Source organism: Schistocerca piceifrons, chromosome 7, assembly GCF_021461385.2.
Source record: "Schistocerca piceifrons isolate TAMUIC-IGC-003096 chromosome 7, iqSchPice1.1, whole genome shotgun sequence".
NCBI classification, from domain to species: domain Eukaryota; kingdom Metazoa; phylum Arthropoda; class Insecta; order Orthoptera; family Acrididae; genus Schistocerca; species Schistocerca piceifrons.
In genome coordinates this window covers 18699955-18727950 of record NC_060144.1, presented here as the reverse complement: position 1 = coordinate 18727950, position 27996 = coordinate 18699955, and the positions used below count along the sequence as shown (strand labels likewise).

The following is a 27996-nucleotide window of genomic DNA, read 5'->3' as shown; positions in this document are numbered from 1 at the left end:
CTCGATCCTCTGCTGCCTGTATGAAATTCAATTTTTACCGTATCGTAGTAATTTTGAGACTGAACAATATAAAATTACATTGAAAATGGCATAAAAAGTGCTCAAACATGTATGGCCAAAGGAAAACTAAATAAATAGTGTCTTGTATAAAGCGGAATGTCTCTCCAATTCAGATTCAGGTTTAAGTGGTTCCCTTAAGGCACGGTGGAATACTAGTAAGGCTGTTACGATGCGGTGACAATTTGCGTAACTCCTTTTCCATTTTGCCTTTTCACCATCGAGACAAAACGTTTTAATCCACTTTCATTTTCATTCTGGAAGCCATCCTGAGTGTACAGGTACGAAAGAGACATCGAAAAACCTCTCATACAGTGAAAATCACAACAGACTGGACAATGGTCGCATCTAACACAAAGTGTTCAGCGTGTCTCATATATTACAATCATAGCTGTGGTTGCCAAGTTGGCACTGTTTAGAGCGCAGCTCGAAAACTGAAAGATGTATTCCAGATAGGGAGCATATGCCACTGCATACTGATTTATCTTGACTTATACTGTACACTTCGAACGTTCAGTGTGCCTCCCTTGTGGTAAGCGGTCGCCAGATAGGAAGCTACGTGTGTCCTTCGAAGCGGCGACGTGGGAACGCGTCACGGCGAACGTCGGTCAGCCTGTTTCGAGGAAAGGAACGCTGGTCGTCGCCAAGGGGGCAGACGGCCAGCCGTGACTCAGAGCGCCTGAGTCAGCAGCGCTGGGGTTGCGGCGCGCTGGCGCGGACCCTCCCACGGGACTCGGTGGGCGTCGGTGGCGGGGGCGGCCTCTCCGGTGGAATCTTCCTGCCGCGGGAGCAGGAAGGGATCTGCTCATCAGGTTACGGTAGTGGCTGCGAACACAACAGGAAAACGCCACCTGCTACGCCACAAACAATCTCTGTAAGGCCATTACTCATCATCGGTATAAATCAATTGGACCAAATTTAACATCAACGACCACTGTGTTTTAAGAACTGCTGTTATTTGTAAAGGCTGTGAACACTTTTACATTCTTGCTACAATATAAAATTTCTATACACAAAACATCAAAAAATGGTTCAAATGGCACTGACCAAAAAGGTTCAAATGGCACTGACCAAAAGTGGTTCAAATGGTTCTGAGCACTGTGGGACTTAACATCTGAGGTCATCAATCCCCCAAACTTAGAACTACTTAAACCTGACTAACCTAAGGACTCCACACACACACCAATGCCCGAGGCAGGATTCCAACCTGCGACCGTAGCAGTCGTGCGGCTCCGGACTGAAGCGCCTAGAACCGCTCGACCACCACAGCCGGCTGGCACTGAGCACTATGGGACTTAACATCTGAGGTCATCACTCCCCTAGAACATAGAACTACTTAAACCTAACCAACCTTAGGACATCACACACATCCATGCCCAAGGCAGGATTCTTACCTGCGATCGTAGCAGTCGAGCGGACTGAAGCGCCTAGAACAGCTCGGCCACTCCGATCGGCCACAGAACTTCCAGGAAAATAAGTGGTCACCAGAGATATCTATCACCCCTGTGGACTGGCACGTTGCCTATCCCACAGTTTCCACTGGAAACAAATATCGATTTTAGAATCTCATGTAATTATTTACCAAATTTAAAACTTTAGAATTCTGTCATTAGCAACTCACTAAGAAACTGTGTACGTTCCTTGACATAGTGTAACTCACCCACGCAAATTATCCAGACCATGCAGTTTTTGAGAGTAAGAGCACTCAGCGACATCCAAAAAACTTTACACGCACTCTAGTAAATTAAAACCTTTTACAAACATTTTCTCGCTGTCACCACAACCAAAATTATGAAAGGAAAAACGTTTATCACTCACTACATTTTCGCTGTTTATGTGACAAAACTTGAGCATAAGACGTGACGTTTTAATTTATTATTTCTTTACTACTAACTCTATTCTCAACAGCTTTTGCAGACAGTAGCCACATATACTTGAATTTACCTGCAAAATTGTATCATTATACGACTTACAGTTTAGTCAGAGGAAGTGCCTCTTTTCGTTTAGCCTTTTCATTAATAAATGAAGGAAGATTAGAGCTTTACGTCCCATCGACTTCGAGCTCATTAGAGATGTAGCACAAGCTGGGATTATAAAAGGATGTGGATGGAGATCGGCTGTCCTCTTTCCTTAAGCGATTAAGGGGGTATAAAAATCTGTTTATTTATGTAATTGCTTGTAGGTTACGTACATGATTACTTACTAATATTATAACTTTACAGTGTAAATTGCCCTGAAGATGACCCCATCGCGGGTTGAAACCGGTTGGCGGTAAAGTAAATAATGAGATTGTGACCGTCATTTTGAATAATTGATTATAAGTAAATTAATCGCTGTTATCTCCACACAATTATGTTGCCTAAAAATTTTAGGTTAAGGGAAGTCACGGAAAATTTAGAATGGATGGCGAATGCGGATCTAAACCATATTTCCCCCGAATGCGCGCCCAGTTCCCTACTACTGCGCCACTTCGTATAATTCGATTTTCATTGGTGTGCCGGTGAAACTAGTATAACCAACACATTTATGGTTTAGCGTCCTCAGCCATAAAGGCTCTAAATGCTAAACGTGAAATATTCAACACAGTAACTCGTTTATAAAGTCAGCTGACGTCTGAAGCTCTTTTACACATTCTTTACATAACCTGGGGTGGGGTAACTGGTGCTGGTACTGAGACTGACTGGCTCAGAGGACTGTTGGACTCGCAGAACCGTCAGCTGGCAGCTCACACGTGTCTAGCACGTGTGCCCTCTCACGCGGAGTTCTCAAGCGTCCAACATTTCTCATACGTTCTGTCCCTTTCCAGTTTTCTAGGCAAGTGTCGCAGTTCTGCGAGGGTGCATATGTGCGCTAGGAAGAGGCCTCAAATTGGAGCATTGATACGCTAGCTACCTTCAGGTGGTATTTAATAAAATTGAATTTTTTTGCAAGGTCTAACAGAAACTGATAAATCACACCTGTGTACATGGGAACTTGAAATGAGGTGTCTTTGCGTGACATTTTACTTACAGACTTTGACCTGTTCTCATAGGGGGCCGCAAGGGAGCGAGGGGTAGAGGTCGATTGGAATCTGGACACGCGATTTCGTTAATTACAGTTTTTTACGCATTTATGACATGTTTAACATTGTTGAATGCGACTTTAACAATCACTGCGCCGGGAGCCTCTGAATTCCTATTACGGTCTTCTGCGAGTTGTAGGAGGTTGTTGTTGTTGTGGTCTTCAGTCCCGAGACTGGTTTGATGCAGCTCTCCATGCTACTCTATCCTGTGCAAGCTTCTTCATCTCCCAGTACCTACTGCAACCTACATCCTTCTGAATCTCCTTAGTGTATTCATCTCTTGGTCTCCCTCTACGATTTTTACCGTCCACGCTGCCCTCCAATACTTAATTGGTGATCCCTTGATGCCTCAGAACATGTCCTGCCAACCGATCCCTTTTTCTAGTCAAGTTGTGCCACAAACTTCTCTTCTCCCCAATCCTATTCAATACCTCCTCATTAGTTATATGATCTACCCATCTAATCTAGCACCGCATTTCGAAAGCTTCTATCCGCTTCTTGTCCAAACTAGTTATCGTCCATGTTTCACTTCCATACATGGCTACACTCCATACAAATACTTTCTGAAACGACTTTCTGACACTTAAATCTATACTCGATGTTAACAAATTTCTCTTCTTCAGAAACGCTTTCCTTGCCATTACCAGCCTACATTTTATATCCTCTCTACTTCGACCATCATCAGTTATTTTGCTCCCCAAATAGAAAAACTCCTTTACTACTTTAAGTGTCTCATTTCCTAATCTAATTCCCTCAGCATCACCCGACTTAATTCAACTACATTCCATGATCCTCGTTTTGCTTTTATTGATGTTCATCTTATACCCTCCTTTCAAGACACTGTCCATTCCGTTCAATTGCTGCCTCTGACAGAATTACAATGTCATCGGCGAACCTCAAAGGTTTTATTTCTTCTCCATGGATTTTAATACATACTCCGAACTTTTCTTTTGTTTCCTTTACTGCTTGCTCAATATACAGATTGAATAGCATCGGGGAGAGGCTACAACCCTGTCTCACTCCCTTCCCAACCACTGCTTCCCTTTCATGTCCCTCGACTCTTATAACTGCCATCTGGTTTCTGTACAAACTGAAGATAGCCTTTCGCTCCCTGTATTTTACCCCTACCACCTTCAGAATTTGAAAGAGAGTATTCCAGTCGACATTCTCTAAGTCTACAAATGCTAGAAATGTAGGTTTGCCTTTCCTTAATCTAGCTTCTAAGATAAGTCGTAGGGTCAGTATTGCCTCACGCGTTCCAACATTTCTACGGAGTCCAAACTGATCTTCCCTGAAGTCGGCTTCTACCAGTTTTTTCCATTCGTCTGTAAAGAATTCGCGTTAGTATTTTGCATCCGCGACTTATTAAACTGATTGTTCGGTAATTTTCACATCTGTCAGCACCTGCTTTCTTTGGGATTGGAATTATTATATTCTTCTTGAAATCTGAGGGTATTTCACCTGCCTCACACATCTTGCTCACCAGATGGTAGAGTTTTGTCAGGACTGGCTCTCCCAAGGCCGTCAGTAGTTCTAATGGAATGTTGTCTACTCCCGGGGCCTTGTTTCGACTCAGGTCTTTCAGTGCTCTGTCAAACTCTTCACGCAGTATCGTATCTCCCATTTCATCTTCATCTACACCCTCTTTCACTTCCATAATATTGACCTCAAGTACATCGCCCTTGTGTAGACCCTCCATATACTCCTTCCACCTTTCTGCTTTCCCTTCTATGCTTAGAACTGGGTTTCCATCCGAGCTCTTGATATTCATACAAGTGGTTCTCTTTTCTCCAGAGGTCTCTTTAATTTTCCTGTAGGCAGTATCTATCTTACCCCTAGTGAGATAAGCCTCTACTGCTATTTAGCTTCTCAGTTAGAAATGAAAGAAATACTTGTTTCACTGTTTTTGTAAATTCAAATTCTAAGGGGATGAAATAGGGCCAGACTGAGTCACTAACTCATATCGACCAGCTGAAACCGCTAAGATACTTGAAATGTGAGGTGTTGTGCATTTTAAACAGTAGCTATCGTTTAAGAAGGAATTATTCGAAATTCCACTCGTAGAGGTGGTGAAAAAGGAATGAAAGGCTTTTTGCAGCTATTACGGCACGTTTGAAGATAGAACTCCGAAAACTGGTACTGGTTTCTTAGCCAAACGTAAAAAAATACCTGTTACAGATTTTTTGGAAATTCGGCTGTTATGGGGCTAAAATAGTTCGTGAAAGTTAATTATTACAGGACTAATAAAGCATTTTAAAGCTACATCTATGAAAACTGGTATTTGACGTCTCAGTTGCAAATAAAAAAATACGTGTTCCAGTGATTTTTTGGAGATTCAAGCCCTTAGGGGTGAAATAGGAGGTGAAAATTATAAAGCAAACATTTCGTTATACTAAAAAAAAAAAAATATTTAAAAGCTAAATCTATGGAAAATGAAATTTCACGTCTCAGTTGGACATAAAGACATATGTGTTAGGATGTGAAAGCTCCTATGGAAATATCACCACAAGAAAGGAAAAGGCATCATTAACAAAAACCTCGGACTCCAGCTCTCAGAATCGGTTTGTGATCAAATGTACATTCAGAAACGACCATGTTTCTACGACTTTAATTAGCGTGGGAAGTTTAGAAGGTGTTGAAATTTGCAAACAACATAAAAATTTGATTTAAGAAAAAAATCTGTGCAGACCATACAGACAATGCGAGAGAAGCAGCGGGCACTAAGCTAGTACGTAATACATTCGGGACAGTGGTTCGTCGTACAATCACACGGTGTTACGCAGTTTAAAATCCGATTACGTTGGGGGACTTACTTAACTTCATGGCAGAAAAAAAACCGTCCAGACACATACATTCAACCAAACATTGAGCTAACTTTACCGACTTGTGAGTGCAGTCGGGGATATGGCTCTTGGGGTAACATTTCATAAGTTTTTTGTAAATTCCTGGACTACTAACAGGTCACTGAGCCAGGTCCTGCAGTGTACGTCTGTCAGCTCAAGTCGGAGGTAATGAGGAGGTACTTCAGCAGCCACGAGCGAGAACGGTCTGACAAACAAGTCGAAATCAATCTTCAACGTGCAGTCTTGAAATCTCTTTGAGACTTCAAGTCGAAATTTTTCAGTTAGTGAAACGACCAGTCTGCTTTCAGCCGGTGAGCGGCGAGGACGTCTTGTTTACGTCCCGTCCGCAGAGTCGCGGTCCCGTCGGCAGAGTCGCGAGCGCGCGTAGTTTGTTTACTTCCTCGCCGCAGCTAATACTCGCGTCCATTAACACTGCGTCGCCATGGCTCATTCGTACAGAAAAGCTACCATCAAGATCAGCTTCCAGCCCGACTACGCACGACCACGAGCCTTTGAAGTCGAACGATTTATCCGTGACGAAGTTCAAATACCAACACAGCACATCATCGGTATCCACCTATCCATCACAAGCAGCGTCGTTTACGTCAAGATGGTCGATGACGAGTTACGTCACGCAGTTGTGAACAGATGCGCGAACATTCTGAAGTTCAAACACTCCGATGGTCCCATCGGAGAGGTCGCTGTTGACCATGCTGGACTAGGATTACGCACACTAAGAGTCTTCGAACTCCCTTTCGAAGTACCACCGGACGTCGTTACCTCAGCTTTCCGCCCTTATGGGACGGTAATTAGCCACGTGGCCGAAAAATGGAACACCTTCGAGACGTACCAAGTCCTCAACGGCGTCCGACAAGTAAAAATTGAATTAAAGAAACACGTGTCGTCCTACTTAGTCATAGGTGGCTGTCGAGCAATAATAATGTACGACGGCCAACCTCGTACTTGTTCTGGTTGCGGCCAGGAGGGTCATGTGCGCTCGGCGTGTATTCAACGTCGGGTTACACAACTTCCATTGCATGACACGACACCATCTCCTACGCTCACGGCCCTCCCCTCAATTACGCAGAGGTGACACGATCGACCGTCATGACAGACGACAACCCTCCCGGAAGACGGGAAGCGTTAGAATGCGCACCTGTCGCCGGTCCTGGATTGACCAACACCATTACGGTGTCTGCAGGGGTTGAAGAACGCAGCCCATCGTCTCCACATGAAGATTCGGACGAGAGAATGGAACTCGACGCTAGGGTTGTACCGACCTCTGCCTTTCTCCCTGAGGGGGATGCTATACGGGAACCACAAACTCTTTCGGACTCTGAAACCCACGTCCGCAAACAAAGGTCACCGAGAAAACATAAAAAGCGACGTCGCACAGCCTCAGACGATTGCCTCCAGCGGACGTCTTCTCCAGTTGACGACCGGACGGCCGACGAAACGACGAGGAGAATGGATGACACGAGATCGCCCTCACCTGTCACTTTGTCTGGTTTTGACAAATCCGATTCCACTCCCTCGGACAAACGGATGGCCAGCACAGCGCCCGCCGTTGGTACACAACCGGAAACAACTGCAGATTCACCCTTAGTCACTCAGCCCACAAGTGTTCTACCGCAGCCACCGTTAACTTGCGGACCTTGGGCGGATGACATTGAAGACGATTCTACAGCCGCTGTGGTGGATGAGGAGAGGGGTCTCTCCTGCCACACCTCGGCCCCTCCCGAGTAGCAACAGATGACGGCGCGGACGCTGCCAGCAGATCACAGGCCCCACCTTTTACGGCGACACTGACGGCAGCCCCCACCGCAGGAGACGATCTACAAACCTATCGCTTAACGACCATCAACATTAACACCATTCGGACACGTACGAAGTTGTCGCTGCTCCAAGACATGCTCAATGCAGCAGACGTTGACATTGTCTTTCTCCAAGAAGTCTTCGTCGACGATTTCCCGGGTGTGTGTGGTTATACGGCTCATGTGTCCCACGCCTCGCCAACTAACAGTGGCGTCGCCATTCTCCTCAGAGAAGGCCTCGAGGCGAACGAAGTCAGATATCTCCCCGACGCTAGAGGAATGGCCGTAACGGTGCAAGGCGTCCGGTTAATCAATGTGTACGCCCCTTCCGGAACGAATCGCCGTCGTGACCGCTCGCTCTTCTTCGCAGAAGGACACCGCTTTTTCAGGGCAGGCACGATGACTTGATATTAGGGGGCGATTTCAAATGCACCCAAGCACCTAAAGATCAGCTGCCACGCCATTCACCGTGCCCCGAACTTGGGACACTCATCGGCGATCTCCAGCTAGTAGATACATGGGAGCATGTCCGAAGAAATAGACCGGGATACACCCATTTCACGAGTCACTCGTCTAGTCGCATCGATAGGATTTACGTCTCCCGTTCTCTCGCGGCAACGGTGAGTGACGCGGAGGTGTGGCCAGTATCCTTTTCTGATCACGAGGCCTATATATGTGCCGTCACCCTTCGTCGCCAACGGGTGTGGCGCAGCCGACATCCCTGGAAATTAAACCTTGCTCATCTCGCTTCTCCGGATTGTCGACGCGCCATCGAAGACACGTGGAGTTTGTGCGTCCGCCGCCTCCCTACGTATCCTACGTCGATTAGTTGGTGGTTAACCTGCGCCAAGCCGGCCCTACGGCGAACCTTTATTACGTATGGTCGTGAGACTGATGCTTGGAGGCGGCAGACCCTTGATTTTTATTTCACCGTCCTTCGCGAATGCGCCTCCTTGCCACCCACACCGGAACGACAGCTGACAGTTCAGCGTGCGAAAGCACAGATCGTAGCCCATATGCGCCGACACCTCGAAGGGACGATCGTCCGAGCGCGGACACAAGACAGACTCGCAACGGAACGACCCACCATGTACCACGTCATCCGAGAACGTACACTGCGAAGACGGGCGCTGATACATGCCATCACCACTGAGGACGGCCTTCATCACACCACACAACGCGATATTGCTGCAGCCTTCTTCGACCATTACGCACGACTTTATTTTGCTGAATGTTCCGACCCGACGACGGTGACAGCAGTCTCACAACTGGTTTACGGCATTGTCCCACAGGATTTGCAAACTGAATTATTGAACGACATTACGAAAGACGAAGTTATCGACGCCACCGGTAAAGGAGCGGCGAATAAGTCTCCTGGCCCCGACAGGCTCCCTGTGGAGTTTTATAGAAATTTCCAGTATTTACTGGCTCCCAAGTTAACAGACATCTGTCGGGAGATTATGTCCCCCGCGGTGCCGCTCCCTGCGACCTTCGTAGAAGGAATAATTATACCGGTTCACAAGCCTAAAGGTGGGGCTCGAATACAAGATTACCGCCCGCTAACACTCGTCAACTGCGACATGAAGATATTCACCAGACTATTAGCAAACCGTCTACGACCGACCCTACCTTACGTCATCTCGCCAGATCAGACTTCCCTAGGGGGTATCAACAACATCCACACAGCACTGTGTCGATACCGTGACTTAATAGCCCTAGCCAGGGCACGCCGCATCCCGGGAGCGCTGGCATCACTAGATTTTAGCCAAGCGTTTGATCGAGTGGATCACGCGTACCTAACGTCCGTTCTCCAGCACATGCAGTACCCACAGCAATTCACAGCCGTCGTGATGCGCCTACTCCGAGGAGCGACTTCCAAAGTGCTCGTTAACGGGCGTCTCTCGCAGTCCCTCCCGATTTTCCGCTCCGTCCGTCAAGGCTGCCCCTTGTCGACGTAACTATATGCTCTGGCACTGGAACCACTCCTCTGTGGTCTCCGTCAACTCCTCACCGGTCTTACCCTACGTGACGTCACATTTCGCTGTACAGCATATGCAGACGACCTGGTTCTCGTGTTCCGCAATCGCGACGATGTCATCAGAGCACTAGAATGGATTACCACGTACGGTGTGGCTTCCGGCAGCTGTCTCAACGTCGCCAAATCGGTCGCCATGGCCATAGGAGACGGGTTGACCCCAGCGTGTGTCGAACCCCTACAGCTTCGTGGCACTATCAAATGTCTCGGAATAGAGTTTCACGACGACATACGGCGCACCGCGGCTCTTAACTACCGCCGCTTGTTACTACAAATTCGGGTCCAGATCTTCAACCTTCGTCTGCGGACCCTCGACATTCTCCAAAGGACACACTTCGTTAATGTTTACCTCGCATCGCGCCTTCCACACACAGCGCGTGTTCTCCCAATACCGTTACTGATGGCTCGACGTCTATTAGCGGCATTCGGAGCCTACGTCAGTACAGGCATGCTCTTCAAAGTCAGTTATGAGTCACTGACCCTTCCCCCAGAAAGTGGAGGTCTTGGCCTAGTCCATGTCCACGACAGAGCTGTGGCCCTGTATGTCAGCTCACACATCAAGCTGTGGCGCCACCACCCGGAAAGTTTGACAGGTTTGCTGTTGGAGTCCTTAGCTCCGCCGTCCATTATGCCCCCACTGACGACGCAAGACATACCCCCACCCTTCTACTACTTCGGGAACTTTTACATTGAACACAGCTATTTCCGTATCGCAGTACCACCGACGAAACAGGCGTCGGCGCGGGATATATATCATGTCCTACAGCAGAGGCGCCCACCAAGCCATCAGGTTAATTGGAAGGTGGTGTGGAAGACGATTCACACGATTCCACTGGACACAGCCGTCCGATCCACATGGTACATCACAGTCAATGGTAAACAGATCAATCGATCACGCCTCCACAAGATAAACATGGCGGAATCGCCTCTCTGCGTAGACTGCGGGATACCAGACACGGACGAACACCGTCTCACATGTGGCGCGGCAGAAGACGTATGGCGCTTGGTGCGACAAATTTTTTTGTATTTTCTACAAGTGACTCCGGAACACATTACACCTCGGTTTCTACTATTTCCGGATCAACAGTATTTCCCGCGCGCCAAGACCAACGCTGTCACGTGGATCCGCGCGCATGCGGTACACTACTTATTTCACGACTTTTGGAACTACCTACAAGAACGTCATTGCAAGATCGTACGGAACCCAAAATACAGACAGTATTTTTCTAATTACTTAGGGAGTGCCCTACGCGACCCTCCACGCAGCTGGATCATCAACAGGTAGGAGAAGATACCCATTGAGTGAGCTGACGTGACTAAGTTCGATTCTCGCTGGAACAACATGATATACGTGAAGACGTACCTGGATGATGAAGCGTAAGGAGAGTAGCGACACACCCTTCTGCATCCTGTATGAAGCACTTCTTTTTCGTTTTCCCCATGTACATTACCTCGGTGTAGGAACGTGCCGAGATATTGTTTTCTTTTTCTCAGAGCACGATGCGGTGCTAGATACATTTATTTTTGTTGTGGTATAAAGTAAAACCACATTAAGAATGTATTAAAAACAGTAAATAAAAATAAATAAATAAATAATAATTCCCACAAAAGATTTCCCCTTCCCACCCCTGATTCCTTGACGGACGAGGGGGACACTGCGACCAGGCCTCGGGTTACGACCCCTGATCGCTCTGCCTTCCGCGCCCTCCCCCACCTTCTTTCAAAAAAAAAAAAAAAAAAAAAAAAAAAAAAAAAAAAAAAAAAAAAAAAAAAAAAAAAAAAAAGGGGTGGCGTCTAAAAAAAAAAAAAGAAGGAATTATTCAAAATTCCACTCCTAGAGGGGGTGAAAAAGGAATGAAAGGCTTTTTGCAGCTATTGCGGCACGTTTGAAGATAGAACTCCGAAAACTGGTACTGGTTTCTTAGCCAAACGTAAAAAAAATACCTGTTACAGATTTTTTGGAAATTCGGCTGTTACGGGGCTAAAATAGTTCGTGAAAGTTAATTATTACAGGACTAATAAAACATTTTAAAGCTACATCTATGAAAACTGGTATTTGACGTCTCAGTTGCAAATAAAAAAATACGTGTTCCAGTGATTTTTTTGGAGATTCAAGCCCTTAGGGGTGAAATAGGAGGTGAAAATTATAAAGCAGACATTTCGTTATACTAAAAAAAAATATTTAAAAGCTAAATCTATGGAAAATGAAATTTCACGTCTCAGTTGGACATAAAGACATATGTGTTAGGATGTGAAAGCTCCTATGGAAATATCACCACAAGAAAGGAAAAGGCATCATTAACAAAAACCTCGGACTCCAGCTCTCAGAATCGGTTTGTGATCAAATGTACATTCAGAAACGACCATGTTTCTACGACTTTAATTAGCGTGAGAAGTTTAGAAGGTGTTGAAATTTGTAAACAACATAAAAATTTGATTTAAGAAAAAAATCTGTGCAGACCATACAGACAACGCGAGAGAAGCAGCGGGCACTAAGCTAGTACGTAATACATTCGGGACAGTGGTTCGTCGTACAATCACACGGTGTTACGCAGTTTAAAATCCGATTACGTTGGGGGACTTACTTAACTTCATGGCAGAAAAAGAACCGTCCAGACACATACATTCAACCAAACATTGAGCTAACTTTACCGACTTGTGAGTGCAGTCGAGGATATGGCTCTTGGGGTAACATTTCATAAGTTTTTTGTAAATTCCTGGACTACTAACAGGTCACTGAGCCAGGTCCTGCAGTGTACGTCTGTCAGCTCAAGTCGGAGGTAATGAGGAGGTACTTCAGCAGCCACGAGCGAGAACGGTCTGACAAACAAGTCGAAATCAACCTTCAACGTGCAGTCTTGAAATCTCTTTGAGACTTCAAGTCGAAATTTTTCAGTTAGTGAAACGAAGGCAGTCATTCATGGTCGAGAAATGACGTCTTGAGTTATGAGAAATGTTCCATGTCATGAACTTCAGTCTGATTTTTCCATAGTATTAGCTTTTGTTTTATAGTATCAGTCTTGTCCACCGTGTCTGTTGACAAATCCCTTTGCATTGGAAGAGTTGATCGAATCAAATAAATAGTGATGTCGACCATAAAAGGTTTTGTGATTGGTCCCTTTTCCCTTAACTCAGTTTTTCCCCTAATCGGAAGGTCTTTGTGTCTGGTGTTTTAACTATGTTCCAGCGAATGTTTTTCCAGTTCATAATAGCGCGATTGTGTATTAAACACTACGCATGGCGGTCAAAAAGCAATTCCCATTCAGCTTTGAGTGATGCGAGTCCTCCATTTCTTCTACTTTGAACAAGTGCATAGACGCAATGGTGTTGGTAATTCAGAACGTAAATCTAATTCACGACAGTAGGTAGTGTTGGCAAACTGTGAACTGTTGGCAGACTGTCACAGGCCGACTGCGTGGCTCTAGCGGCGTGCGGCTGCAGCCCCGCCCTGCTTTCCTCCTCCTGTTCCCTCCCCGCCCCAAAGCCCCCCTCGCCATGGCGCTCGAAGAGCTACGCAGGAGTGCGGCGGGGGCGCTGTTTGGCCAGGCATGGTCTATAAATAGTGCCAACTCACTTTTTAAAAAATTTAGAATTCAATCAATGTCAGTACGTGCGATAATTATTTCTTAAAATCATGTTAACATTTTTCTTTTGTTTTATTGAGAATAATGAGAAAAAAAAATGAGAACAGGTCTCAAACACATTTTTGAACATCTACTAGTAGCAGTACTAGTACTAGTTTTCAGAGATTTTCCATCAATAACGCTGACTAAAAGTACTTTGCATAATGAGGGGCCCTGTAGGCTGCTAGGTTGACAGAAACTGTTCCGTCAGTGGAGGCGCTCCTATTTGGCGAAACATCCACACCCTCGCCTCCGTACGAGTCATCGTCTGCCGCAGGCAGCTCTTGCACCTATCCTAGGGCGAGGAGGTGTGTCTCAGTCCGAACCAGTGGAGAGCCCTGTTAGTTCAGAGACAGGTCTTCACTGCCGTCCCTGACGTACGGCACGGTGGGAGGTCCAGAAAATCTCGGGCGTTGGTCAGAATGTTTTGCACTTTCCCCAGAATGCAGAATAAAGTTTTGCGCTATTGCAGGAATTTCCAGTTTGAAATGACTTTTGAATGATGGCTGTGTGCAGCTTCGTTAATTTGAACCACTGAAATTATCAGCCTAATACTGAATGTTCGTGAAAATCTATTGGTCCTTCCACAGATTTAATGTTTTCATGTTCATAGGTACTGGATTGCGCTAACAGCATAACTTTTAATTTTTTCTCGAAAACTTGTAGTTTTCTTAAGATGACTGTATGTTTATGGCTTTCCAGAAATTGGGTGCTCTTACACATGTCATGGGCTCTTTCTTGTCAATTTTAATATGCTTTATTATTCATACTGATTGCAAATCATTTTTTCAAAAATAGTGGGCCGTGACTAAGCCATAATGCAACCGGTTTTGATTTTATTCCTCAGAGGCCAATGGACTAGATTTACAGAAACAATACTGAAATACTATGTCCAATAATACATAATAGTCCAAGGTGATAAGTCTTGTGCTCTGGTTACTACATGTCACCTACCACAGGCCGAGCGGTTCTAGGCGCTTCAGTCTGGAACCGAACGACTCCTACGGTCGAATCCTGCCTCGGGCGTGGATGTGTGTGATGTCCTTAGGTTAGTTAGGTTTAAGTAGTTGTAAGTTCTAGGGGAATTATGACCTCAGCTGTTAAGTCCTATAGCGCTCAGAGCCATTTGAACCATTTTTTGTCACCTACCTGTATTACCAATCAGCTCAAGCGATCACTCAGTTACTTTTTCAGGTTGCCATCTAACGGCTGACAAGGCCCACAAAAATATGATTGCCAGTATTTCATTTTCATATTATTGATCAAATTTTAAATTTTATAATGATACCATAGTCTTCTGGCTAAGAGGTACAATCTAACGTTACATGTTCAACACAACAGGCCAAGTACAGTATTTAAGTTAGTAATTGTGTGTACGTCTTGAGGTAGCGAAACTGACCTCCCACAAGCTACCCAAACAATTATCTGACAATGAGACAACTTTACATGTAACTTCAAATAATTTTAAAACTTTTTCTCATTGTCACCCGCCACCTCCACCCCTCCACAGAATAATGATGGCCCTCAGTACATTTTCGCTGTTCATTTAGCAAAACTTCAACATCAGGATTAACATCTCAATTAACCACTTCTTTGCTTCAAACGCTATTCGCAATACACGGTATTGCTCTTATACTGCAGGCGTCGTTTAGGTAGGCATTTTTTGAAATTACACCCCTAAGAGGATGAAAGAGTGGATAAGAGATTTTTTGAAAATATGTCGCTATTAAGGCAACTTTGAAGCTAGAATTACGAAAATTGATGTTTGATTTCTCGGTAGGAAATAAAGAAAAGGGTGTTAGATTCTTTTTGGAAACTGAACTCCTATGGGGGTGTAATAGTGGACGAAATGTTTTTAAAAATAAATCATTATTATTAATTAACTACAAAATTGTTTTCAAAGCTCATGTATGAAAACTGGTATTCGACTTCTCGGTTACAAATAATAAATGTTTCAGTGTTTCTGAAAATGTTTTATGAAGTACTTCATTATGAAAGCATTTTTAAATCTAAAGGTATGAAAATTGGTATCTGGCTTTTCTGTTAGAAACAAAAAAATTAAAAAAATACGTGTTCAATTGTTTTTGGAAATTCCATCCCTAAGAACGCGTAATAGGGGCTATAACTTTTTAAGAAAATATTTCAATATATTCAAAAAAATTAAAGCTAAATCTATGAAAACCGCTATTTCACTTCTCGGCTAGATATAAGGAAATATGTGTTAGGGGATGAAAGTTTCTATGGAATATCACCACAAGAACGCACAAGGCAGGATTAACAACGCACCTTGGACTCCAGTTGGCACGATCGCTTTTTAGTAAAAAGTACTGTTCATTTAAACTGACGTAAAATCTTGTAAAAGTTATTGAAATTTAAAATACTGCTTTTAGTTTTTGTCAGAGAGCTAAGTTGGATAACCTGACTCAACAGCCGTTGTTTTCGAGTAGCGAGTTAGAAATGGATCATAACAATGCTTAATCATTCTTTGCAAGAACAACTAAGTAATTTTATAAATATGGATTCGTCATAAGACAGTGAAACTAAAGAAGTTTCAGTGCTGAAATAGAAACAAAAGTTGAAATTTAAATTCAAGCGTGAATGGTGTAAAGTTTACGTGTGTCTCCGAAATGGTAAAGACGATCATAATGCTCACTGTACTTTGTGCCCCTCCATACTTCAGTACGCAAATACTGCAACACATAGTACTTCTGCTCACCAGTCGGCCTCGAAAACGCAGATGAAAGTTTTTTGGCCTCTCACTGGTTAACAATAAAAAGTAATAACGGCGGAAGCACTCTTTGTATTTAAATATAGCCGTAGTTATGTTTCTGTGGACTGCTACAACAGTTTGTTGCAGCAGTTGCTTCCAGAATCAAAAATATCTGAGAAATGTTCAATGTGGACACACAAGGTGAACGAAAATCTATTTGTCAGTATTGGGTCCGTATTCAAAAGAGCGAACAGTTAAGCAGCTGGACGACACTGTTTATTATTCTGTTTCTTCGGACGCATCCAACAGAGAGCACATTAAAATCTCTCCACCGGTAGTATGTTATTTTTCTCGTGAAGAAGGTGTACGTACAAAACTTCTCTTATTTTATAGCAGTGACATTGGCACGTCTGGTTTTTGTCAGAGAGCTAAGTTTTCTGACCTGACTCGACAGCCGTTGTTTTTGAGTAGCGACTTGGAAATGGATCATAACAATGGTTAGTCATTCTCTGCAAGAGCAACTAAGTAATTTTATAGATATGGCAGGAATCAAAAGTGAGCTTATCAAAGCACCTTTACCGCTGAAGAATATCAGCAATTTTTCTGCTGACAAAGTTTTTGTTAATTTTTTTTACGTCTAGCTACACAAAGAAAATCCAAACTTGGTTGCAGCGGCTGTCATCTCTTGAATAACGCCGCAAACAAGCAGCAACCGCACTTACGAGCTGATGTACACTACTGGCCACTAAAATTGCTACACCAAGAAGAAATGCAGATGATAAATGGGTATTCATTGGACAAATATATTATACTAGAACTGATATGTGATTACATTTTCAAGCAATTTGGGTGCATAGATCCCGAGAAATCAATACCCAGAACGACCACTTCTGGCCGTAATACGGCCTTGATACGCCTAGGCATTGAGTCAAACAGAGATTGGATGGCGTGTACAGGTACAGCTGCCCAACACGATACCACAGTTCATCAAGAGTAGTGACTGGTGTATTGTGACGAGCCAGTTGCTCGGCCACCATTGACCAGACGTTTTGAATTGGTGAGAGATCTGGAGAATATGCTGGCCAGGACAGCAGTCGAACATTTTCTGTATCCAGAAGGGCCCGTACAGGACCTGCAATATGCGGTCGTGCATTATCCTGCTGAAATGTAGCGTTTCGCAGGGATCGAATGAATGGTAGAGCCACGGTTCGTAACACATCTGAAATGTAACGTTCACTGTTCAAAGTGCCGTCAATGCGAACAAGAGGTGACCGACGTGTAACCAGTGGCACCCCATACCATCACGCCGGGTGATACGCCAGTATGGCGATGACGAATACACGCTTCCAATGTGCGTTCACCGCGATGACGCCAAACACGTATACGACCATCATGATGCTGTAAACAGAACCTGGATTCATCCGAAAGAATGACGTTTTGCCATTCGTGCACCCAGGTTCGTCGTTGAGTACACCATGGCAGGCGCTCCTATCTGTGATGCAGCGTCAAGGGTAACCGCAACCATGGTCTCCGAGCAGAGAGTCCATGCTGCTGCAAACGTCGTCGAACTGTTCGTGCAGATGGTTGTTGTCTTGCAAACGTCCTCATCTGTTGACTCAGGGATCGAGACGTGGCTGCACGATCCTTTACAGCCATGCGGATAAGACCTGTCATCTCGACTGCTAGTGATGCGAGACCGTTGGTATCCAGCACGGCGTTCCGTATTACCCTTCTGAACCCACCGATTCCATATTCTCCTAACAGTCATTGGATCTCGACCAGCGCTAGCAGCAATGTTGCGATACGATAAACCGCAATCGCGATAGGTTACCATCCGACCTTTATCAAAGTCGGAAACGTGATGGTTCGCATTTCTCCTCCTTACACGAGGCATCACAACAACGTTTCACCGGGCAACGCCGGTCAACTGCTGTTTGTGTATGAGAAATCCGTTGGAAACTTTCCTCAAGTCAGCACGTTGTAGGTGTCGCCACCAGCGCACAACCTTGTGTGAATGCTCTGAAAAGCTAATCATATGCATATCACAGCATCTTCTTCCTGTCGGTTAAATTTCGCGTCTGTAGCACGTCATCTTCGTGGTGTAGCAATTTTAATGGCCAGTAGTGTAGAAACCCTTGTTATTGAGATACGAGAGCCGTTCAGTATGTAATGCAACACTTTTTCTTTCAGATAGCAGGTTGGATTTATCCACGATTGCAGTACACCATATCTTCCAACACTCTTTTGGCTACAAAAACGTTTTTCAATATAATCTCCGTGGAATACGCCTTACACGGGAAGGCCTGTGTGCCAGAGTGGTGCCACTCGACTGGTCGACGTCGCAGCCGCCGTCGTAACCTGCCCATCATCCACGTACTGCTTCCAGCGGGGTGCATCCTTCATTGGACCAAACAGATAGAAGTTGGAAAATGCGAGATCCGAGCAGTAGGGAGGATGAGGAGGTCTAATGTAGTTTTGTAAGCTTGAAACGCGCTGCCAGTATAAGCATCCAACTGAGAAACGAGGAGTTTGACTGTGATTCGTCGATAACATCGAATTGGAGTGTCCGTGCTTTCCAACGTTCCAGGAGTCACAGCTGTGTGCTGCCGGCGGGTACGTGCGAGGTCGCACAGCTTTGCGCGGCTTTGTTGCGATGATGACAGACGCCTCGCACAAAGACTCGCCGTGGTTTTGTTCACTGCCAGCTCTCCGTAGACATTCTACAAGCGCCTTTGAATATCTGTGATGCTACGCTTTTCCCCCAAAACGGCTCTCTGCTTGGAACGTACCACTGTTACAGATGTCATTTTGATGGCTACGTATAGCACCACCATCTATAGGGGTTGAAGCGGGAATGTTCCACGATGTATCCACAAGATACGCCACATTTCTTCTACCCAAACTGCCCAGAAAAAAAAGTGTTGCATTATTTATTAACGCCCCTTGGATATTATGAATTCCATCGCTTTACAAAAGAGTTACTGAGCTACAGATTTTTTTTTTTCGTGGATGGTCATTGAATGGCAGGAGATTTTAAAACACGCATCAACACGTTGGCGATCGCCCACCTTGGCCGTAGAGCGGATAATAAACAACTTAGAACCAATGTAATTGCACTTCGTGTCGCAAGAATACACACCAAAGCCCTCAGAGACTTTTTCGAATGTGAATTATCTGTGGCATCTCTGAGCTTTGTAATGAACATTGGTGGTCATTTTGCATCGTTAAATGCAAAAATTCAGTATTTTACCTTATGGACCACTTTAGAACCTCTGTATTGCAGCTCTGTGTTATCCTCGGTCATCTTGAAGGCAGTAAATGATGAGTATGCCGAAACATGCAAACGAAAAGCGGCCAATTACTTGCAACATGGTTTATACTATCTTGACAAACGATCTGACTTTGAAGAGAGAGAGTACAAAGCTTTCAAACCATTTCCATTATCAAAGAACCAGTGCTCAATTTCACAATTCATACGAGTGACTCGATATGAAATTCGTATGGATGAGGATTTCATGTTCGAAGAATCTATGCAATTAAACACCTTTCTCAAGGAAGAAGAGCTAAAGTCTGATGATAAGTGGATCAAATTTTTTCGTCATTGTGAAAACTGTGAAAACCTACTCCAAGTTGTTTTTACATATCATTCCAGTACCGCTCCAGAACGAATTTCCAGCCTCAAGGGGAACACTTGACACGCTGACAGAAACCGATTGTCAGTGGCTACATTAATGGCGAAATCAGTTATTCATTAACGTGCATGCGGTTTAGTCATTTTTACGACGGGGAAGAAGGGAACATCCTACTAAACAAGTTGAAAAGCGAGCATAAATATCAAGGTAAAAACAGTGCTCTGTTCTATTGTATGCAGCGCGGAGTGGCCACGCGGTCTCGAGGCGCCATGTCACGAATTGCGCAGCCCCTCCCGCCGGAGGTTCAAGTCCTTCCTCGGGCATGGGTGTGTCTCTGTGTTGTTCTTAGCGTAATTTAGTTTAAGTTGTGTGATGACCTCAGCAGTTTGGTCCCTTAGGAATTCACACACATCTGAACATCTACTATTGCATTTTGGATTTTCGCCATATGTATGTTTTGTCTACGTCTCGCAGATAAAACTAGTAACTCTGGCGTTGATCCGCTCCTGATAATACACTACCAACGATCCAGATAGTGTCCTGTATCCGTTGCGTGGACGCTTTTAACAGAAGAATGCACAGAACGGTTCTCATTCTCTAAGCAGTTCCTCCATCTCGGCAGCGATGTACGGCTTCTTACAAGCTGCGACGCACATTACCATTAATTAGCAATGAGACAATTGATCGGTTTTAAGAACCGATTGGCCAGTCGATCGTTGTTTCGTTCAGCAGGTTTTTTCCGTCGAGTGAAAACACTGAATGAAAGTGGTCTCTGCGGCCCAAGTCAGCTGTTTGAACGTTTTTCAATCACTCTCCAGGTTTGAGTGGTTTCACTTAATGACAGACAATCGACTGACACAACTCTCCGTCAGTTACGTCAATTATATGGTCTTCACTCAGTCTCCGGATAGGAGTTTTTCCACTTACATACTTCTTCAGCCCTTTCGCTTATATTACTAGGTTTGGCGAACTATTTTACAGACGAATAACGTATCTCAGAAACAGATATTTCTAGAAGTCAAGTATTTTCAAAAGTTATGTACTTATTTACCTAAATGCGGATTTTTCGTATTTCTGGCATTAACTGTCAATTTTTGGTTCGTTTTATAAATTCAATAACTGGTACTACATTCCAAAGTTATGTTAAAATAAATGAAGGATGACCATTTTAATTTAAATCTACTGAAGCTCATTATGTCTGTTGTGACTTGGCAAGACAGCCAAGTCACAATGAGAGGAAGCCGAAAGGCACGCGTTAAGCTCACGCAGATTGGCGTGAGGTCTGGAACAGTTAAAGGAATTAATAGTAGCAAATAAAGTACGTAGTTGATGTAATACTCAACTTTAATCCCCAATTGTAGAACATCTCTCTTGACGGTTCATGTTATAACCACAATATAAAATACTATCAAATGCTATGGCGCCTTGCTAGGTCGTAGCAAATGACGTAGCTGAAGGCTATGCTAACTATCGTCTCGGCAAATGAGAGCGTAGTTGTCAGTGATCCATCTCTGGCTAAGTCGGCTGTACAACTGGGGCGAGTGCTAGTAGGTCTCTCTAGACCTGCCGTGTGGCGGCGCTCGGTCTGCAATCACTGACAGTGGCGACACGCGGGTCCGGCGTATACTAATGGACCGCGGCCGATTTAAAGGCTACCACCTAGCAAGTGTGGTGTCTGGCGGTGACACCACAATGTCCCTTCCCACTAGTTTGCACCAATCACCGATAACTCTCTTTCGGTATGTGATGAAGTGACGTGAATAGAATGCATACATGATACAAATTCTTTTATTGTTGATGACTTAACAAGTTGTTTCTTATGTATGTACTGCCACTTGTCGAAAGTATTTTTACGCGACCAACATTAGTCACCATTCGTTAATTTTATTTGAGTGGATAACCAGCGCAGCATTCGGTCAGACGAACCACATTCAGACTGGCCAACAGAAGCGACATAAAGCTGGTTTCAGTCGAAAGAAATGAGTCAGTAACAATCGAAGCTATATGTAAAACTACAATCGACAGAATCAACTGTTCCCATTGACTGAAAAGAATGAATAATTCAGCCTGTACGTGAAACTAACACCGAGTGAGTGCAATATTTTAGAACAAAAATACTGAATCAATTATTTTCATTCGGTTGTTCCCATCACTGTGATTAATTGCTTCTAGAGTCAGATAATCTTTCAATATATGACACTTTTGGTATGACTAGACAGAGACTTCCACTAAAACTAAAGTTCTTTGTCTTTTTTCATACAATAAGGAGCTACGTTTGGTTGTAGTAATTATTCTGTATTACAACTAAATACATAAAGCGCCAGTTAACTGAGCCAGCCCCAGATCGAACCGAAGCACCGGTCACAGACTATCAGTGATGCAGTTCTAAAGTGGTTTCTCACTATTGCTTACACTAGAGGTAACTTGTTACAAAGAAAGATTGAAGTCCTGCACGTCTGAACAACACTCGTTATATGGATATCGACCGGCTACCCAAAGGCTGCAGTCAAGAAACAGTTTACTCAGAACAACTGAGAACTACGAACTCAGCCCAAAATTAGAGTTGTGGTCAACCTCGTCGAGAGGGCATGAGCACCAGTATATACAGGGTGAGTCACCTAACACTACCGCTGGATATATTTCGTAAACCACATCAAATACTGACGAATCGATTCCACAGACCGAACGTGAGGAGAGGGGGTAGTGTAATTGGTTAATACAAACCATAAAAAAAATGCACGGAAGTATATTTTTAACACAAATCTACGTTTTTTTTAAATGGAACACCGTTAGTTTTGTTAGCACATCTGAACATATAAACAAATACGTCATCAGTGCCGTTTGTTGCATTGTAAAATTTTAATTACATCCGGAGATATTGTAACCTAAAGTTGACGCTTGAGTACCACTCCTCCGCTGTTCGATCGTGTGTATCGGAGAGCACCGAATTACGTAGGGATCCAAAGGGAACGGTGATGGACCTTAGGTACAGAAGGGACTGGAACAGCACATTACGTCCACATGCTAAAACCTTTTTATTGGTCTTTTTCACAGACGCACATGTGCATTACCATGAGGGGTGAGGTACACGTACACACGTGGTTTCCGTTTTCAATTACGGAGTGGAATAGAGTGTGTCCCGACATGTCAGGCCAATAGATGTTCAATGTGGTGGCCATCATTCGCTGCACACAACTGCAATCTCTGGCGTAATGAATGTCGTACACGCCGCAGTACATCTGGTGTAATGTCGCCGCAGGCTGCCACAATACGTTATTTCATATCCTCTGGGGTTGTAAGCACATCACGGTACACATTCTCCTTTAACGTACCCCACAGAAAGAAGTCCAGAGGTGTAAGATCAGGAGAACGGGCTGGCCAATTTATGCGTCCTCCACGTCCTATGAAACGCCCGTCGAACATCCTGTCAAGGGTTAGCCTAGTGTTAATTGCGGAATGTGCAGGTGCACCATCATGCTGATACCACATACGTCGACGCGTTTCCAGTGGGACATTTTCGAGCAACGTTGGCTGATCATTCTGTAGAAACGCGACGTATGTTGCAGCTGTTTGGGCCCCTGCAATGAAGTGAGGACCAATGAGGTGGTCGCCAATGATTCCGCACCATACATTTACATTCCGCGGTCGCTGTCGCTCTACCTGTCTGAGCCAGGGAGGATTGTCCACGGACCAGTAATGCATGTTCCGTAGATTCACTGTCCCGTGGTTTGTGAAACTCGCTTCATCGGTAAACAGGTAGAACTGCAACGCATTCTCTGTTAATGCCCATTGACAGAATTGCACTCGATGATTAAAGTCATCACCATGTAATTGCTGATGTAGCGACACATGAAACGGGTGAAAGCGGTGACGATGCAGTATGCGCATGACACTACTTTGACTCACTCCACCGGCTCTCGCAATGTCCCGTGTGCTCATGTGTGGGTTCATGGCAACAGCAGTTAACACACCAACTGAACCCGCTTCTCCTGTGACGGGCCTGCTACGGACCCGATTGCGCGCTACGACCATACCAAATCACGGAAAACCTAAATCAGGATGGCCGGACGCGGGATTGAACCGTCGTCCTCCCGAATGCGAGTCTAGTGTCTAACCACTGCGCCACCTCGCTCGGTCCAGCTGCATTTCGTCGACACTCGCCATAGATGAGTATCATCTCCGCCTTTTCAGAGTTCGAATACACCATGGTCACAGTTCCTACAACACTACACTATCACTGACGTCTGGTAACACGGTGTACTACAGTTGGTCTGCGTGCGGAGACGAATGCAGAATAACAATAGCAGCAAGCGCTACATGCGGACACTGCGACAACTAGACCAAACCACAACAGTGCATTACAGCCACACTCGTAAACACGGTCGTCATCGTAAACATGTCCCTGCAGATGCTGCTCGCCGACCGTGGCCTGTTTTTGTTACAACACGCAACTGAACGTCGGAGGTTTCAAGCGTCAACTTTAGGTTACAACATCTCCGGATGTAATTAACATTTTACAATGCAACAAACGGCACTGATGACGTATTTGTTTATATGTTCAGATGTGCAAACAAAACTAATGTGGTTTCGTTTAAAAAACGTAGGTTTGTGTTAAAAAACATACTTCCGTGCATTTTTGTATGGTTTGTATCAAACAATTACACTAGCCCATCTCCTCACGTTCGGTCTGTGGAATCGGTTCGTCAGTATTTGATGTGGTTTACGAAATATATCCAGCGGTAACGTTAGGTGACTCACCCTATATATATATATATGGCCCTGCACGAGAAGCCTTGAGGACGTCATGTCAGTCACTTATCTACAGAAATTCCTGATAAAAATCAGTGCAACGCTGCTCTAGCAATATGGCGTCGCTAATCTGAGGCGCCCACACATTGTGCAGAGATTCACAGTCACCTTCGATCAAGTCATTCGTTTACAAGATAGTATGCGCTAGCATTCCCAGTGTAACTAATCTGATTTCATTCAGTTCAGCTAGCTGCCATTGTACCGCTAGGCAACATCGCAAGTTCCCCAGGAATGATCATATTTTGGTTTTGGTTGGTGCAGCATGCATCACATTTTATTGCAGCTAGCATATGGACTGAGCAAAAATTGCGCGGGTGCAACTTGTCAGTGTCTGCTGTGAGTGAGTTGACACCGGCCGCCGGCCGAGGTGGCCGAGCGGTTCTAGGCGCTACAGTCTGGAACGGCGCGACCGCTACGGTCGCAGGTTCGAATCCTGCCTCGGTCATGGATGTGTGTGATGTCCTTAGGTTAGTTAGGATTAAGTAGTTCTAAGTTGTAGGGGACTGATGACCTCAGAAGTTAAGGCCCATAGTGCTCAGAGCCATTTGGACCATTTTTGACACTGGCCATTTGTAAATGCCTGTTTTTAAAATTAGAATTCAGAAATCGGACGTAATTAGTTTGATACTTAACTTTAATCTATGAATGATGAATGTCGCTCTTGACGGTACATGATTCGCAATATTATCTGTTCAGAATAGTAACTGAATATGGCGCCTTGGTGGGTCGTAACAAATGACGTAGCTGAAGGCTATGCTAAACTGTCGTCTCGGCAAATGAGAGCGTATGTAGTCAGTGAACCACCGCTAGCAAAGTCGCCTGTCCAACTGGGGCGAGTGCTAGGAAGTCTCTCTAGACTAGACCTGCCGTGTGGCGGCGCTCGGTCTGCAATCACTGACAGTGGCGACACGCGGGTCCGACGTATACCAACGGACCGCGGCCGATTTAAAGGCCACCACCTAGCAAGTGCGGTGTCTGGCGGTGACACCACAACTACGTAAACCTAACTAACGTAAGGACATCACACACATCCATGCCCGAGGCAGGATTCGAACCTGAGACCGTAGCGGACGCGCGGTTCCAGACTGTAGCGCCTAGAACCGCTTGGCCACTCCGGCCGGCTGCAGATTTTAAAACTGAGCAAGGCGTATTGTTTCTACTAATACATAATGCAATTTTAATTGTTCAGTATCATAAATGTGCCGCGGTAAATCGTAATGTTATGTTCTTGAAAGAGATTTAATTTGTGAATCCTTCAGAAGGTACTTTGAGAATTGCTATCTTCGCCCTATGGTAATGTGGTCTGCCTTTTAGAAAATCAACATTATAAACTTGTGTATACAACTCGTGTATACTAACAGTCGAAAGATATGTTGAATTTAAGTTTGATGGTGAAGAATCACCATAAGGAACTGATGGGCTGTAGGTAGTGGATAAATACACTCCTGGAAATTGAAATAAGAACACCGTGAATTCATTGTCCCAGGAAGGGGAAACTTTATTGACACATTCCTGGGGTCAGATACATCACATGATCACACTGACAGAACCACAGGCACATAGACACAGGCAACAGAGCATGCACAATGTCGGCACTAGTACAGTGTATATCCACCTTTCGCAGCAATGCAGGCTGCTATTCTCCCATGGAGACGATCGTAGAGATGCTGGATGTAGTCCTGTGGAACGGCTTGCCATGCCATTTCCACCTGGCGCCTCAGTTGGACCAGCTTTCGTGCTGGACGTGCAGACCGCGTGAGACGACGCTTCATCCAGTCCCAAACATGCTCAATGGGGGACAGATCCGGAGATCTTGCTGGCCAGGGTAGTTGACTTACACCTTCTAGAGCACGTTGGGTGGCACGGCATACATGCGGACGTGCATTGTCCTGTTGGAACAGCAAGTTCCCTTGCCGGTCTAGGAATGGTAGAACGATGGGTTCGATGACGGTTTGGATGTACCGTGCACTATTCAGTGTCCCCTCGACGATCACCAGTGGTGTACGGCCAGTGTAGGAGATCGCTCCCCACACCATGATGCCGGGTGTTGGCCCTGTGTGCCTCGGTCGTATGCAGTCCTGATTGTGGCGTTCACCTGCACGGCGCCAAACACGCATACGACCATCATTGGCACCAGGGCAGAAGCGACTCTCATCGCTGAAGACGACACGTCTCCATTCGTCCCTCCATTCACGCCTGTCGCGACACCACTGGAGGCGGGCTGCACGATGTTGGGGCGTGAGCGGAAGACGGCCTAACGGTGTGCGGGACCGTAGCCCAGCTTCATGGAGACGGTTGCGAATGGTCCTCGCCGATACCCCAGGAGCAACAGTGGCCCTAATTTGCTGGGAAGTGGCGGTGCGGTCCCCTACGGCACTGCGTAGGATCCTACGGTCTTGGCGTGCACCCGTGCGTCGCTGCGGTCCGGTCCCAGGTCGACGGGCACGTGCACCTTCCGCCGACCACTGGCGACAACTTCGATGTACTGTGGAGACCTCACGCCCCACGTGTTGAGCAATTCGGCGGTACGTCCACCCGGCCTCCCGCATGCCCACTATACGCCCTCGCTCAAAGTCCGTCAACTGCACATACGGTTCACGTCCACGCTGTCGCGGCATGCTACCAGTGTTAAAGACTGCGATGGAGCTCCGTATGCCACGGAAAACTGGCTGACACTGACGGCGGCGGTGCACAAATGCTGCGCAGCTAGCGCCATTCGACGGCCAACACCGCGGTTCCTGGTGTGTCCGCTGTGCCGTGCGTGTGATCATTGCTTGTACAGCCCTCTCGCAGTGTCCGGAGCAAGTATGGTGGGTCTGACACACCGGTGTCAATGTGTTCTTTTTTCCATTTCCAGGAGTGTATATCCAGATATATGTACGAGAAGCATCGAGGCTATTGTCATTACGTCGAGGTCTCATAACTGCTAACTGTATCAATGAAAACATTTGAGGGGGAATATGTAAATTATGTACTAATGTTTTGCTGCGGCGTGTAACTGACAAATACTATTTTTCAGAATTTTAAATTTTAAGCTTATCGCCGCCACTATCTACCAGCTCGTTGCAGTAAAACATTTCCAAGTTTTCAAAGTAATTTGAGCATCTAAAGAGAAGATGTACGCGACACTGGTCTAAATAATACGAAGGAAAATGCCAGCATAGTGTAATCTTACCACAGTCACGGACTGTAGGAGGCGGACTGGGGTAGGAGAGGCGGCTCGGGGCCAGTGCTGACGCCGGACCTGCCGGTGGGTGGGAACGGCGCGCCGCAGCCACTGGCCGTCCCTCAACTTGGCATCGCGCAGCAAAAGGCACGCGGACGGAAATAACGGTGGATCGAAGCGGCGCCGATGCGCGCCGTCGACGGCCGCGGCGGCCAAAGGGCAGCCGCTGACCCCGGCAGGCGACAG

At 45.5% G+C, this 27996-nt stretch overlaps 1 long non-coding RNA gene across 1 annotated transcript in view; it reads right to left on the bottom strand.

The window, feature by feature from the left end:
- The window catches only part of LOC124805182, a 176403-nt gene extending 148632 nt beyond the window's left edge, over positions 1 to 27771 (bottom strand). The window contains exon 1 of the long non-coding RNA XR_007017402.1: positions 27641 to 27771. This is a non-coding gene — a long non-coding RNA (uncharacterized LOC124805182). The remainder of the gene's footprint in view (positions 1 to 27640) is intronic.
- Between the last annotated feature and the right edge of the window lie 225 nt (positions 27772 to 27996).